Source organism: Scleropages formosus, unplaced genomic scaffold, assembly GCF_900964775.1.
Source record: "Scleropages formosus unplaced genomic scaffold, fSclFor1.1, whole genome shotgun sequence".
Lineage (NCBI taxonomy): Eukaryota > Metazoa > Chordata > Actinopteri > Osteoglossiformes > Osteoglossidae > Scleropages > Scleropages formosus.
The window spans coordinates 60,076-72,950 of record NW_021641018.1 but is presented as its reverse complement, the minus strand read 5'-3'; the positions used below and the strand labels follow the sequence as shown (position 1 = coordinate 72,950).

The 12,875-nt window shown below is 48.2% G+C and overlaps 1 non-coding gene across 1 annotated transcript; it reads left to right on the top strand.

Annotated features, from left to right (window-relative positions):
• Window positions 1–10,294: 10,294 nt before the first annotated feature.
• Window positions 10,295–10,367, top strand: trnar-ccu (transfer RNA arginine (anticodon CCU)). Its single transcript has one exon. It is a non-coding gene; the product is annotated as a tRNA-Arg (tRNA).
• The last annotated feature ends 2,508 nt before the right edge of the window (window positions 10,368–12,875 follow it).

Below are 12,875 nucleotides of genomic sequence, written 5' to 3'. Positions count from 1 at the left end.
TCATGTAAAATATGTGTGTCATTAGCAGCAATTTTTTGTTTCGCTTCTTTTAAAATAGATACCTCGTACAAACTCCTGCATGCGTCGTTTCTCTTCCCACCCTATAATTTTTAGAGCAGTATGTACTAGTCGTGCAAGTTTCGATTTTGATTGGACAGTCAAGTTTCCATGCCATGCTGTAATACCATATCTTAGCAAGCTCTCAAAAACAGACTGGTAAAACAGAAACAAATCTTCTGGTTAACCCCAAATACTTTTAACCTTCACAAAAAATGTAGTCTCTGCTGAAGTTTTCGAACACAGACTGTTTATGTGAGAAGACCAGCATAACAAATTATCTATATAAACAAACAACCAAGTATTTATATGAAGAAACCTGTTCAATAATATTACCATGTATTATTACAGGTCTATGATCCCCCACAGATCTAGGGTCGAAGATCATTTCAACAGTCTTCATTTCATTTTTAAAATCAAGCAATTATCGTCACCACCACCCCACAAACCTGGCAACATCAGAAAAGTACTGTTATCCTGATTAGTTAAACACTCATTAGTGTATAATGTAAAGAAAATGGGTGAGCTAACACAACCTTGCGGGGCCCCATATTGGTAGTCTTCACCTCAGAATAAGAATTGTTGACCGTACCTTGTTGTGTTCAATTTGTTAGAAACGAATAAAACCACTTAATGCAAAAGGGATTCACTTTTAACTCTGTCAGCTTCCTAATTAGTAGCTGGGGTTGAAGTGTGTTAAAAGCCAAACTAAATCTATAAAAGTAAACGTGCAAATGCGTGCGTATCTTCTAAATGCCTATTCACCAAATGAGTGATACAATTAATGGCGTCCTCGGTGCCCTGCCCAGCCTTAAAGATGAACTGAAACGGGTCAAGGGATAATTTAATCTCATCCTTTAGAACAGTTACAACAAGTGCTTTCACAAAACATTTCATAACATGTGAAGTCAAATGTCCAGGTCCTAAAATCCCCCAATTCTCACCGGGCAATTTTTCTTGGGAACCGGACGTAATAATTCTAGTTTTTCCAACAAGATGGATTGGTATGCGAGTCAAATTGATTTCTGGAAAATAGGGCAGAATGCTGAGTAGTCACTGGCAACAAGTTTTCGGCAAAAAACCAGATTCCATCAGGACCTGCTGATTTTCTTGGCTCGTATGCCTCTAAATATGCAACTAACTGCGTGTGGAGCCACCTCTAATCTCTGATCTGAATTACACACGATAGAGTCCTGATCTACCATTCACACCGAAGGTGACTCAAACCTAAGAAAATAGTCATTTCAGTCATCTGCTCTTTGTTGGTCATTGCTAGTCATGAGCCTTTTTCGGGGGATTCCGTATTGGTTGCTACTTTTATAGCAACCCAAAGTTTTTGGAGTCCCCTGATTAAAATTTGTTCTACAGTTTCCTCTGTGTTTTTCCTTGTCCCCTTCAACAACAGCATTTAATTCCTTTTGGACTATTTTAATTCCATTTTATCTTGAGTGATGAAAGCCAACCTCTTTCCTGTTTAAAGACTCCTTGACCTCCCTTGTTACATAACTTTTGTTCTTAGGAAATACAGTTACAGCTTCTTCTCAACAACTGTGTCCATACAAAACGTTAATGTAGTCTGTTATTGTCTCTGTGGCATCCAAAATATCAATTTCATGAAACAGGAACACACAGGCCCGGGTTGCAGAAACGGTGCTTCTCATGCCAGGAAAGAACGGCACGAGGAGTAAGTGAGAGGTTCGCGACTATTCGTCCAGCAAAACCCAAAACTGTGGAATAGTCTACCAGTTAACCTCTGTGAGAAGAGCGCTCTATAAACATAAATTGAATTGAACTGATGTGGGGCACCAGGTCGGAGCGGTCAATAGACCAGTTCCTTCACCGCTCGTCCCCCCTTCATCCTAGGCGCTGTGACTGAATGTCGTCACCACCGACACCGTGGTCAAAACAGCACGGAAGCGCCTGTCCTCTCTCCGTAGGCTGAACAAGTTTGGCATGCCATCCCGGATCCGGGGCTAATTTCTACAGGCGTACAGCCGAGAGCATCCCGACCGGCTGCATCCACCTGCCTGGTATGGGAGCTGCTCGGCCCAGCATTGTGAGGAACCGCAGAGGGTGGTGAAGTCGGCACAGCTCATCGGTGGCTCTGAGCTTCCAAACATCCGGGACATCTACGCAGCCAGATGCCTGAAGAAGGCCTGGGCTATCCTCAAGGACCCCAGTCATCCTGGTCACGCACCGTTTTCCCTCTCCTGCAGTCCGCTAAATATTGCCAAGCATCAAATCAAAATCAAACAGACTGCGGGATAGCGTCTATCTCCAGGCTGTTAGACGCACCGAACAGTCGAGCGGCATCCGAATGCAGCAACTCATCCGGTTTTCGTTAAGTAGTTTCACTTCATAGTTATTGGTGTTACCAGATTTCTGTTGCGCTGCAATTGAAAACGTTATTTGTAATCTTAAGGTATGTTGTTCCTTTATTTTTTTTTTTAAAATCACCCTACCACACACCTCAAAGACATTTCATCGCAGCAACCACTGCTGCATGCTCTATTGTTGTGCATCTGGTGACTAAACCTTTGACTGATTGATTGATTGATTGATTGATTGATTGATTGATTGACTTGCACCACCTGTGCTTAGGTGTCGGGGAAGGCCGCTTTGTCTCCCGGGCGCCTGAAGGTAGTGCACCCCACCGACGCTGGTGTTTCTCCAGCGAAGGCTCTGAACGTCGAGGGAGCACGAAAGAAGAACCTGTGTGGCCTGGAGGGTCGGAGATTCGAGTCGTTCCGCTATGCGCGCCGTCTTCCCTCGGCCGGGCGGCAGGCCGCAAGCGCTACTGGACGTTGCTGGGAAGAGGAAGAAACCCCTGCCGAGGGGCGTCACTGCGCCGTCTCCATTGTAGAGTGGCTCTGTCGACTGGCGCAAAGCGGTACGCTTCATTTAAAAATCTCAAAGGCGTTTGGTAAGAATCTCCAGCCGGGTACAAATGCCACGGACGATGCGGTTCCCGACAGCAGGCCGAGGAATGGGGTCGCGGAGAGTGGGGGGCTCGTTCGTCTAGGGGTATGATTTTCCTTTCGGGGTGTGAGAGGTCCCGGTTCAAATCCTGGACGAGCCCGCCAAGCTCTCTGCTTGGCTGTGTCAGTTGAGCTCTCAAAAGCATTGCAGGCAAATTCAGCATGGGCCAAGGGGCTTGTGGGAAGGCTCCTGCTGAGGAGGGGAAAGAGCCCTAGTAGAGCAGGCTAGGCTGGTGCTCCTGTTGTGTGTGGAAGCAGTGCCTTCTTTCTGGCACCTCAGGAGTCAACCAGCTGTTCCCTCCATGCAGGAGGAAGCTTTAAGCCTTCCTCCGATGCTGCTTTCCAGCAAGTGAGAAGGTGGCAAGATGGATTCTAGAGCTGCATTTTGCTTGTGCTCCTCCTGAATTTGCACACTTAAGCTTGCTTGCACTTCCACAGAAGTGCTGGTAGCAGTGGTGTTCCTGCCTGGCTCTGTCAGTAGTGTGCAAGAGTCTTAAGCTGAGGGTCATGGGCTCAAGCCCCGGTCTGGGAAACTGTACTTCATTAAAGGTGCCCGGGGGAGGTTCTCTTTTGCAGCGTGAGCCCTGCAACCTGGCGTGGGAAGAAATGCGGCTTTCCGTCTTCGACAACCAGCGCCTCGTGAAATTTGCAGGGTTCCTTCGCAAGCCGACGAAATCCACGGGGGAACGCAAACTGTCCCCATCTACATGAGGAAGGCTTGCATGGCGTCAGCGCTTTCCTGGCTCTGAGCAAGGGTTATGCAGCTGCTGACAATAGCACCGGTTGCTGGGCCTGTCTGTACTCATGTGCCAAAATTAGTGTCATCTGGACTACCACTCATGCCTTTACCCCTAGGGTTTTGTGGATGGAGCCGTTTCCCGAACTTTTACCCCACAGCAGCTTTGCATCGCGGTGTCCTGTTACACGGCACCAGTGAATTCTGGAAAAGTGTATGAGCAATTCGTACAGTCATAGCAACTCCGCGTGAAGCCTCTAACAGTAAAATATTTAGTGTGAGCCAACCGGGTAATCCTGTCTCCTTGGGATACTATCGCGACTTTTCCACGCGGAATTCGACTAAAGACAAATTACACCCTTACAGTGACTCTTAGAGCCAACCTGAATGGAACGATCTGTGTCGTCAGCCTGGCTCTGTCACACGTGTGGGTAGTTCTAAATGCACCTACATGGCCAGGCAAACAAGCCCTGATAGTTCGCAACAGCTTCTTCTGATGTCCAACGGTACGCAGGAAAATACCTTTAATGTTACCTTCACGGTGACTTATTTTACCAAACGGTACTTTCTGGGTGTGTGGTAAATGCGCCTAGCCATGGCTTCCAAAGAATCAGTCCGGAGGTTCCTGTTATTTGTCCTATGTAGTGCCCCACGTTCGAAAGTTGTCCCAACCTCCGTGGCGTCCAGATTCTTGTCTCCTCCGCTGTCGGAGAAATAGTCCTCCCTTGGTGAAAACTGGACTTTCTGAAACGGGAGAGAGATTTTCTGGTATTGTTCCCAACGTGTGGTATCGGTAAAGCTGCTCGGCAGACGCTCTATTCAGCACAAGCATCAGAAGAAATAGCCAACGGTACGACTGAGAGCCTTAAGGACATTAATGCTGTTGCTATGCAAAGGCGAATGGCAGTAGATTATCCTCTGGCCGCAGAAGGAGCAACATGTGCTGTTGTAGCGTGTAGTGTGGTTCACCCATAGTGTGTGAGTGTATTCCACTGATGTATGGATGAGTGACCCATTGTAAGTGGTGTATCTAGCAGTGCAAGTCACCTCGGTGAATAAGGTGTGTGGGCTGATAACACTACATAGAGTTCCTTGGAAGTCGCTTTGGAGAAATAGCGTGTGCTAAATGAATAAACGTTAACGTCGGATCAGAATGTTGCACGTATGTCCCGGGCAATTCCGAGCGTATAAACTCGTTGGCGGGTAACGTTATGGAAGTTGGTTCTCAGTTTCGTGATTTTAAGAACGGTGACGAACTCTGGGACTGGCTAGGAATAAGCGGCTGGTGGGGTGGTCTATTGAAACTCTTCTTATGAATACTTCTTGCTATTTTATCCGTCTTCCTGTTACTGACGTGTTGTTTGTCGTGTGTTAAGGCTGCTATTGCTGAAACAACGTTCACGACTACAGCAATGGCACAGGGGATAAACGACGAAGATGATTGTGCCCTAATACCCGACCGGGACGAGCTAGGTGAGAAAGCTCGTGAACTTGAACCTCGTGAAGAAGAAGAATCTGAGTCAGAAGAGTGAGCACCTCCAGAAGGCTCAACGGCGAGATCTGGCGTCCCAGACCCACCCCCCTCCATGCCCGCAGTGCCATCCCGGTGACTCCACCCACCAAAAGACCTCCCACCCCAGCCACACATTGACCACCAACAAACCAACCAACACACCACATCAGCATATGGAGGTGACAACAAAACTCGAACCATTTGATGTTCACATAGGCGAGTACTCCCCACTCAGGTGTGCTTCCCCCAAACACCCTGCTGCCTCCACAACCACTGACTGGATCTTTCTGCTACCTCTGACAAGCTTTTAATCGCTGCTCTTAACGACTGACCCCTGAAACCAAAATCCAACAATAGCGACGTGGTTGATTTTGCAACAAACCCTCTTGCACCAATCTCCACCGGTCTAATAACGCACTGCCAGCCTCGCTCCCTCACCTCACCAGCCAACTCAGTGTACTTCAGTGTCTTCCTCTCATAGGCATCTTCTAATGCATCTTCGAAGGGTATCGTTAATTCAGTGAAGCACACTATCCGCGCGCCCTCGGAGTACAGGACAATATCGGGTCTCAATGCCGTGACCGCAATGCACTGCGGCATCTGCAGCTGTTTTCCCACGTCCGCTACCAACTTCCAGTCTCGCACTTCACCCCACTTAAAACTCGTACGGCCGCGTCCACGCGCGTGGCATGCAACGCTCTCCCCCTCCCGCACAAAAGAAATTACCTCATTTCTCCCGCAACACGGGAGTGAATTGACTTCAACCCGCTTGTTCTCCAACAAGCATGCCAAGGATTTTAGCACTTCATTATGCCTCCAAGTATATCTTCCCTGAGATAAACTAACCTTACATGCAGACAAAATATGCCTCAAATAGGCTATACCACCACACAAGCTGCAAGTCGGCTCCGTACCTACCCAGCGATTAAGATTCTGTGGAGTAGGGAGAACATCGTAGGTGGCTCCGATGAGAAAGTTAATACGACCGGCGTCCATCGCCCACAGATCACGCCAGCTGATCTTCCGTTTCTCCACATGCTCCCAAGCCAAACATTGCCCTTGCGCACCATGTGGCGTCGCAGTTACCCGCCTCGTCTCCTCTTCCTGCTCGCGGATAAAACCAATCACCATCCTTCTCCTCTCCGGCAACTTGGCTTTACTCCGCAACTTTATTCGATCGCCGGCACCAAGCCCCGCCCTACCTACCTGCACCTGACCGACCGCATCTCTGTGCTCAAGCGCTGTCTGTGCATGCGCAACAGCTTCCCGTGGATCCCACTTACATCCTGTTTTTAAATTTACAGGAATCGATCTCACCACTGGGTCTTTTGTGCTTGACAATGTTAATTCCAAGCCAACCTTGGCACACTTGAATTCTTCCACAAGACTAGTCAGTGGTAATTCCAAGACCCTCTCCTAATAGCTTTGCTCATCAGCCTTTCCAGTCTTTCAACCCCTGACACAGAAACCTCGTATATAGTTAGCGGCCATCTAATACGAGGCAACAAACCAAACTGCAGGCACCAAACCTTCGGCTTCCCTGGTAAAAAAGATTAATCAATCCTATTAATTGCCTGTACTACATTCTCCCTTAATCTTTTAAGCTGCTCCCTGTCGCTAAGTGAGGAATCATACCATCGACCCAACCTTTTAATTGACCTTTCAGCCACTGACGGAACCTTTTCCCCATCATTCTGGAAATTCTCCTGCGATAACTTTCCTTTAACTATTGACAAGCTCCTACACTTTGCTAGGTTTAATTTTCAGTCCGGCCAACTTTTGATTTCCATTGAACTTCATTAATAAGCGACGAGTACATGGGATAGTAGTAGTAAGCACAGTCATATCGTCCATATACGCTCTGATTGGCGGAAGGCGAGAACCATCCTTCAGCCTCATATCCCCAACCACCCATCTCGACGCCCTTATTATCACCTCCATAGCCATGGTAAAAGCCAGAGGCGAGATTGTGCATCCGGCCATTATGCCAATCCCCAACCCGCTGCCAAGTTGTGGTGTATTGTTTGGTACAAAAATAAAACTGGATGTCTTCAAAATACACCTTAACCAGTCTCGTAATACACTCTGGGACTTCAAAAAAAAAAAACAAAACAAATGCCCTCCACAACAAAACATGCAGCACTGAACCAAAGGCATTCGCCAAGTCCAAAAAAATCACGTGGAGGTCTTCACCTTCCATCTTGGCCTCCTTTATCTGGTGCCAGATCATACAAAAATGCTCTAAACAGCCTGAAAAACCCGCAATTCCTGCTTCCTGCACAGATGTGTCAATTAAGTTGTTGGCCAACAAATATGCAGACAACCTCTGCGCCACAACACTAAAAAATATTTTCCCTTCAACATTAAGAAGGCACATTGGCCTGAATTGCCATAATTTCTACCGCATCTTTCTCTTTTTGGGTATAAATACCCCTCCTGCTCGCCGCCATTCTTTTGGAATGGTACCTTTTTTCCATACGACCACCATCTGCTTCCACAATAACTTTAAAACATCCGGGGCACCTTTATAAACCCGTTAAGGAACCCCATTGGGTCCTGGTGCAGATGCTGCCCTCGCACGCCGTACCACCTCTTGTACTTCTTTCAACCTTGGAGGACACATGTCCATTTGTGCCACGATCTCCCCTAATGGAGGAATATCTGCAGGTACTTTAAAAACCCTCTCACTTTCACCATCGGTGTGCATTCCAGCAGATAGCTCTCCAACTCCCTCCTTTGAACATTTAAACAACCAGACTTCTCTTGCTCAAGCAAGGACTTCACAAATTTCAATGGGTCCTTAAAAATGCCACCATAGCTTGCTCCTTCTTCTTCCTCCTCAGTCTAAGCTTTTCCGCTCTCCTCAACACTACCAATCTACGTTTCAATTCTTCCTGCAGAATATTAATACCACTTCTACCTTCCTCATCTGCTCGTTTCCAAAGCTTTTTTAAGTGTCTTCTTTCCTGAATCAACCTCTCAATTTCCATCTGCCGTCTTGACCTTAACATGCTCTGCTCACCCTTACGCTTCTTCTCGAACACCTCAGACCTCTTCTTCCCATAGTCGTATATAATCTCACCCAATTGGTTTATCTTAGACTCAGCCGTACCCTTCAGGCCATTTGAAATCCCTCTCAAGTCATTGTTTTTAGAGGTCCACTCCTTACAGTAGGTGGCGCCTGGCCATCTCACCTTAGGTTTTTGTTCTCATCTTGGTATCATCTGCCCCGCATCCTCTCCATGATCGATGCTGCCTTGTGCATCCATCTTTGGTCTTGTCTCCTCTAAGACAGAGGTATTGATGTCCTGTGGTCTTTGGTGTGCAACCTGCCCCTGGACTTCACCTGACTTATCTGGACCACTCCGTAGGTGGTGGCGATCAATGCGGGGCCCCTGCCTCGTCCCCCTAAACACTTCTTCTTGCCTTGATGAATTCTTAGGCTTCTCACTGAAGTCACCTTCCTCCAGCCACAAACACACACCTGCAGCACCGATCCACCCCTACTTGGCGTGGTTGTGTTCGTGCTTTCCCCCCTACTCATGGTCAAGTTCACGCCAAGGTCTAAAGCCGTTATATCCACCGATGAGTCGTCTTCCACCCCTGCTCTCACTGACTCTTGGGGTATTGATAACATTTGTGTGTCTGTAGCTTAAACAGGGCGCACCTCCTGCTACACAAGAGCACAAGATGCTGCTGACACAGGTTGCTAGCCCATGTCAGCCCCTAGTGGGGTCTGTTCCCTCCTGCCAGCAGTCTCTCCTTGCTGTCACACGGTCTTTCCCATGCCGCCAGCTGCCCTGTTCACAGCAGTCACTAGTCACCTAGAACCAACATGCAATAATACACAGGGAAAGATGTTCAACCCCCTTGTGCCAAAATCAAGGGGGGCTGGACACAAACCAACCACGCCACCAGTACTCCATCCCTCCCAAAACCCCACATACCCCTCACGCCCCACCAAACAGTTCCCTCCACTTTATATTAAAAAAAAAAAAAAAAAAAAAATTGTGCAATTGATTTGTTCCATAACTGCTGCAGAAAGCCCGCTGCGCAAGAAGCAGGAATGTACCGAAACTGCGCCCCCAACTCAGACACTAACCAGACACTGGCTGGTAGCGAAAAAACAAGGAAATAAATAAGGTTAATGCGCATAGCTCACTCTATCCTGTAGGGAGCGTACCAGATAAGTAAGTAACAAATTCGAAGCAAACACGAGCTGAGCACGCGTTGATCATGCAGAGAGAAAGCCAATGAGAAATGCCACCATATGCTTAGCATGAGAGGGGGGGTGCACTGGTGCAGTGGCACAGTGGCGCAGTGGTGCAGTGGCACAGTGGGGGTTGGACCAGGTCCTGTTTTCCAGTGGATCTGGGGTTTGAGTCCTGCTTGGGGTGCCTTACGATGGACTGGTGTCCTGTTCTGAGTGTGTCCCCTTATGCCCTCAGTTGCTGGGTTAGGCTCTGGCTCCCTGCAACCCTGTATGAGGCAAGCGGTTAAGACTATTTGTGTGTGTGTGTGCGCGTGTGCGCACTTAGCATGCGCCTCTAGACGTATGTAAGGAGTGTGTTTTGGATGCTCGAGGAGACTCCCTTAAGTCCAGCACAGGGGACGAGGGACTCTCTCTCTCTCTGGGGAGAGACAAAGTAAGATACTCTCTCCTATCTTGGGTCCTTTGTTTGAGTCATGTCGAATTTCTTCCGCAAGAGACATCCGCGTTTCTGTATTGCCATGACGATGCAGAAGTCGCTCGCGGTTCAATTAACGCTCTGTTATCCATTTCTAGTTCATATGCCCGCATGATATAATTCCTTTCTTCTTAAGTACACATCCGTTTGCCACAGTGTCATAAGGCAGGCGACACCTTGTTGTTGGAACAACACTTGGGAGTTTTTAGTGTATTCTGGCTTCACAGTTAAACTGAAAGGCATTACTGAAAAATGTAAGAACCAAGCATCACTGTGGTGTTCCTCTTCATTTACACTTCCTTTAGGTATTCTGCTAGGTTTTGCCCCAGTGGCCTAATGGATAAGGCACTGGCCTCCTAAGCCAGGGATTGTGGGTTCAAGTCCCACCTGGGGTGAAAAGGATGTGTTGGTAGTGGTCTCCTCAGTGTCTGGTGGGGGGGGGGGAGAAGAAGGAAAAAAAAAACAAACCAGCGAACCAAAAATGTTATGGAGTAGAGGTGTTAATATTGATGTGGTTGGTATGAGGATCAGCACCTTCAAGTTTGAATCTATGCTACTCTCATGGAAAAAGATAGTCTTGCCCCCCTCATTCAGGTGAGGGGAGAGAATTTGCTCCAGGTGGAGGAGTTTAAGCATCTTGGGGTCTTATTCACAAGTGAGGTGGCAGCGGTTGCTGTACCGGACTGTGGTGGTGAATGCAGGAGCTGAGCCGTAAGGCAAAGCTCTCTATTTGCCGGTCTTCTACGTCCCTCCAAACAGTTTGTCCCTGTTTTAGAAGTCTGCCGGGACGCATCCTAAAGGTTCAAATTTCTTTGTGTTTTGTTTGCCCTATCAACGTTTCTCCATTGCGTTAAACGGACAGCATATATTTTCTGAACGTCTTAACTCTTACATCACTTTAGAACATATTAAGCACTTGAAAATATTGACTACTTGAACATATTTTCACACCACACTTGAACGAACAATTTCTCACACCACATTTCCGCCTTTGAGCATGAAACGTTCACACGACATGCTTGCATATGGTCCCCCTCGTTGTCATCTTGTAACAGGAGATTATTCCGGTACCACACTGCTATGGTGTTTACAGGTGAGTCGATGCCTTCGCCTTTAAATGCCCAAATCTTTCCATTCTGAGTTTCCTGTCTTCCCCAGTGATATATGCGGAACTGAATCCCATTTGTACCACCTACTTTGGGCCGGGATCAGAGCAAAAGAGGCTGCAGCGGGGCACTTTGTCAGGAACAAATCCGACATAATGATTCTCTCTTCCTCAAGTTTGTTTGCCGGAAGCTCATGCGACTCTTGTCGATACGCTACGGTTTCTTTGGCAAAGAAGCGTGCTGTGCAGTGCAACCGTGTGGGCTGTGTTAAGTTGGGAGGCACCCTTACCTCACCGCAGCGCGTCATCATCCAGCAGCCAAGCGGTGTACTGCGATAACACCTGCAGAGACAACAGTCCCAATACTGGAGATGCGATGTTGCCACCTTCTTCGGTCACAGTGACAGTTGCCCCGAGCTTCGCAAGCAGGTCGCGACCCAGCAGCTTCACCGGACAGCGGTTACTAAGGAGAAACGAACGGTTAGTCACAGCAATGTCTTCTGTCACTCCCACACGCAGTGGGTCTGTTTTTTTGAGGCTTTGTGTTATTCCTGATGCTCCCATGAGGCAGATCCGGTTTCCATTTGCAGGAACCCCGGCACCTCCTGTCTTCTAATAGCGGATCTCGTCGCCCCTGTGTCCACCAGGAAGGGAAAGGGTTGATGCCGGCACCACCAGCTGTATCATTGGGTCTGATGCTTCAGGCTTTTGTCTCAAGCAGGCTGGACTTTGGCACTGCTTTATTGTCGGGTCGTCCATACCAGACTGTATCCAGGCTGCAGCTGGTACAAAATGCTGCTGCGAGAATTGCCCCGTCTGTTTCTGTTTTCAAATCCCGATTAAAGACTGACATGTTCACTCAGGCATTCCACCTCGAAATGTAATTCCACTTGCCTTGCTTGTGTTTTACCACCATTATGAAAATGCATAATAAATTAAGTTAAGTAACAACTTACTAACTCTGTTCTCTCTTCTTGTTGAGCGTTGCCTCGCTACGTAAGACTTGAGGAGGCTGACCGTTGGTGACAGACGAATCCCATGCTGACTGAGGATGTTGACCAACTGCCATGATGAACGAGGCGTTCCGTGCTTGGCTGGGGATCCAAGACACCATTTAGCACCAATATCATTATTGCTTGTTAAACTGGCTTACAATTGTTACTTAAACTAGAATGCCCAGGAGCGATGGGCAGCCACTGGCCTGTGCACCCCGAGAGGTTTTCTTTTTCTCCCTCAACTTTCAGTTGGGAGTTTTTGCTCCTTTCCCTGGTGGCCAGTAGGGATACTCATAGCTCTATAAAAGGGCTTCATTATGGTAGCCATTAGTCGACTGTCTTCTTTGTTTGCAACGGTTCTTCTTGCCTCATGCTTGTGTTAAAGCACTCTGTGACCTAGCTCGAGAGTGCACGTCGGAGGGTCGCCGACATCCCAGGCCTGACCTCGATGTGATTTGAACACGCAGCCTTCTGATCCGGAGTCAGACGCGCCACAAGGTCGGTACCCGACAGGTCATGAACGAGGGGGCAGACCGTGTCACTTTCCAGCGTCTCCGCCCAGCAAACGGGCCAAGAAGAAGTACAGTTTGGAAAATGCGGGGCTCTGGAAAAGTAACACGAGGTGGGTCAAAAAGTGACCTCGAGGGATGCTTGGTGGTCTAGGGGTACGATTCTCACGTAGGGTGCGAGAGGTCCACCTCTGGACGAGCCCAGCCACCAGGCCTCCGTGCTCTGCAGGGATGCTCGTGGAGACTCAGCTGCTCAAATGACTACCGCCCTGCAGCGCTCGCATCACTTATCAT